The following is a 3115-nucleotide window of genomic DNA, read 5'->3' as shown; positions in this document are numbered from 1 at the left end:
TCCTGAGTAGCTGGGACTACAGGCACGCGCCACCATGCCCAGCTAATTTTTTGTATTTTTAGTAGAGACGGGGTTTCACCATGTTGACCAGGATGGTCTCGATCTCGACCTCGTGATCCACCCGCCTCGGCCTCCCAAAGTGCTGGGATTACAGGCGTGAGCCACAGAGCCCAGCTGACTATTATAATTTAACTCAAAATGTAATTTAATCAAAGCTGCAGTTAATCAACAGACCACATTACCATTTGGTTCACCTGAGTTATTAGTATTTACTTGTAAACCAAAATTTACTGTGGTCACACGATGTCACATAATAGGGATATCAGTAAATATCATCATTTTATCATAATCACCTTTATAAAAATTCACCGGAGAAACCTCTATCTCAGTGTTAAGATAACTCCACTCTTTGGAGCCAGAGATTATAACCTTGCTTTTAGTTATTTATTTATTCATGTATTCATTTTGAGATGGAGTCGCACTTACTCTGTTGCCCAGGCTGGACTGCAGTGGTGTGATCTTGGCTCCCTGCAACCTCCACGTCCCTGGTTCAAGCAATTCTCCTGCCTCAGCCACCCAAGTAACTGAGTTTACAGGTGTGTCACCACGCTTAGCTAATTTTTGTATTTTTAGTAGAGATGGGGTTTCACCATGTTGGGCAGGTGGATCTCGAACCCCTGATCTCAAGTGATCCGCCCACCTCAACCTACCAAAGTGCTGGGATTACAGGTGTGAGCCACCACGCCTGGCCTGTAACCTTACTTTTAATGTGTTTATTTTATTTTAATCTCTGGGACATTAGGGGCAAATAAATGATGCCGTTTCCTTTTCGCCCTGGCTGGTAGGAAGTCAAGCTGCAGTCTATCTACAGCAAGCACATAAGACATTATGGCACTTCTTTTTAGTACTAACTTTGTCCTTGGTTTCATTCTATTTCTCCTTTAATCTTTGTTATCCTGATTTATTTACTTATTCTTTTCCCTTGTTAAAATATACACCCATGAGGAACCTCACATCCCTTTTGAAATGAGGAAAGAAAATTAAAATATAAGCAGCACAACTTGTCAACGTCAGTGACAGAACAAGCTCAAGCATCAGCATCAGAAAATATCTCGGCTTCATCTGAGTTTGCCTACTTAGTAGCCGCGTAACTTTGTAAGAATCATTGTGTCTCAGTTTCTTCCTTTATAGGAGAAGTGAGGGTGAGAGGCTAATAATATCTCCCTTGAAACTTAACATTGAAGATTATATTGGGGAAAGTCCTTGGCCCTTAATAGGAGCTCTTACCAAATTTTAGTTCTTTCCTTCCTCAACCCCAAATCCCTTGAGCAGCTATTTGCTCTTGACCTTGCTCAATCATCTTTCCGGTATGCAGTGCACCCTGGTGAGCTCAGAAACATCCCCTGCTGAGGAAATGGATTTCAGCTGCTTCAGGAGAAACTTAGGTCAGAAGAAAGATGGGGGAAAAGGGCTAGAGAAGAGGAAACTATGTCTGTTCAGTGCTTACTATAACCCTTAGCATGAATGAGCTCATGCAATCACAGCAAGAACAAACAGGCAGAAACTCTGGTTTCTGGTAGACACTGGTAGACGCTGCAGTGTGTTGCAGAGGCCATGGGGCTGTCTCTGAGAGGCATCCTAAAGGAGAACCTCTTCAGTGTGGTCCTGCTGGAAAGCAGGAGATGGGTTATTCCAGTTCATATTTTAAAATAGTATCCATATATGATGCATAAGTTGTCAAGCAGCGTTTTCCAGCCTCAGCACTACTGACATTTTGGTCTGGATAGCTCTCTGTTGTGGAGACTGTTCTGTGTCTTCTTTTTTTCTTTTTCTAAGATGGAGACCCGCTCTGTCCCCCAGGCTGGAGTGCAGTGGCGCTATCTCAGCTCACTGCAACCTCTGCCTCCTGGGTTCGAGCAATTCCCCTGCCTCAGCCTTCTGAGTAGCTGGGATTACAGGCATGTGCCACCGCACCTGGCTAATTTTTGTATTTTTAGTAGAGACAGGGGTTTCACCATGTTGGCCAGGCTGGTCTCAAACACCTGACCTCATGATCCGCACACCTCGGCCTCCCAATGTGCTGGGATTACAGGTGTGAGCTACCGCACCCGGACACCTGTTCTGTGTCTTATTGGATATTTCTGTATCGCTGGCCTTTGCCCACCAGATGCCATAGCTCTTTCATCCCAGGTCATGACACTCAATAATGCCTCCAGACATTTCCAAATGTCCTTTGGGAGGCCAAATTGTCCCCCCTCCTCCTGTGCAAGCCATGATGTAAGGTAACAAAGCATTTCGGCGTGGTTCAGTATTTATTAAATATCCGCAGAGTGTGGATAAAGAAAAATGCTTTTGACATGGGCTTGCTCCTTAAGCAACTCGTGACTCATGCTGAAGTAGGGGAGATGAAATGTTTAAGTGTGGCCAGCGCAGTAATAGAGAAATGAGTGAGGAACGAAGTACAGCCTGAGCTCAGTGGAGAGGAGGGGGATGCTTTGACAGAGCCTGGCTCGGAAACCGCTGACTGTCCTCCCCAAAGTGGGCCCGCTCCCTCCTTGGTTGCAACTCTTTTTTCAGTACTGTGTATGTTTTCTTCATTGCAAGGTCTATTATTTACCTGGGACAGACTCTCACTTTGTCACCCAGGCTGGAGTACAGTGGCACTGTCTTGGCTCACTGCAACCTTTGACTCTGCAGTTCAAGCGATTCTAGAGCCTGAGCCTCCTGAGTAGCAGGAATTACAGGCATGCTTCCACGCCCAGCTAATATTTGTATTTTTAATAGAGTCTACATAATTTGTAGAGCCTGGCGCTAAATGAAAATACAGGGTTCCATCGGGCGCAGTAACTCACGCCTGTAAGCCCGGCAGTTTGGAAGGCCGAGGCAGGTGGATCACAAGGTCAGGCGTTCAAGACCCAGCCTGGCCAAGATGGTGAAACCCCATCTCTATCAAAATTGCAAAAATTAGCCAGACACGGTGGCAAGTACCTGTAATCCCAGCTACTCAGGAGGCTAAGGCAGGAGAATCGCTTGAACCCAGGGGATGGAGGTTGCAGTGAGCTGAGATTGCACCACTGCACTCCGGCCTGGGTGACAGAGCAAGACTCCATCTCAA

The sequence above is a fragment of the Cebus imitator genome, unplaced genomic scaffold, assembly GCF_001604975.1.
Source record: "Cebus imitator isolate Cc_AM_T3 unplaced genomic scaffold, Cebus_imitator-1.0 Scaffold13, whole genome shotgun sequence".
Lineage (NCBI taxonomy): Eukaryota > Metazoa > Chordata > Mammalia > Primates > Cebidae > Cebus > Cebus imitator.
The sequence above is the reverse complement of the archived record's forward strand: the minus strand, read 5'-3'. Positions refer to the sequence as shown.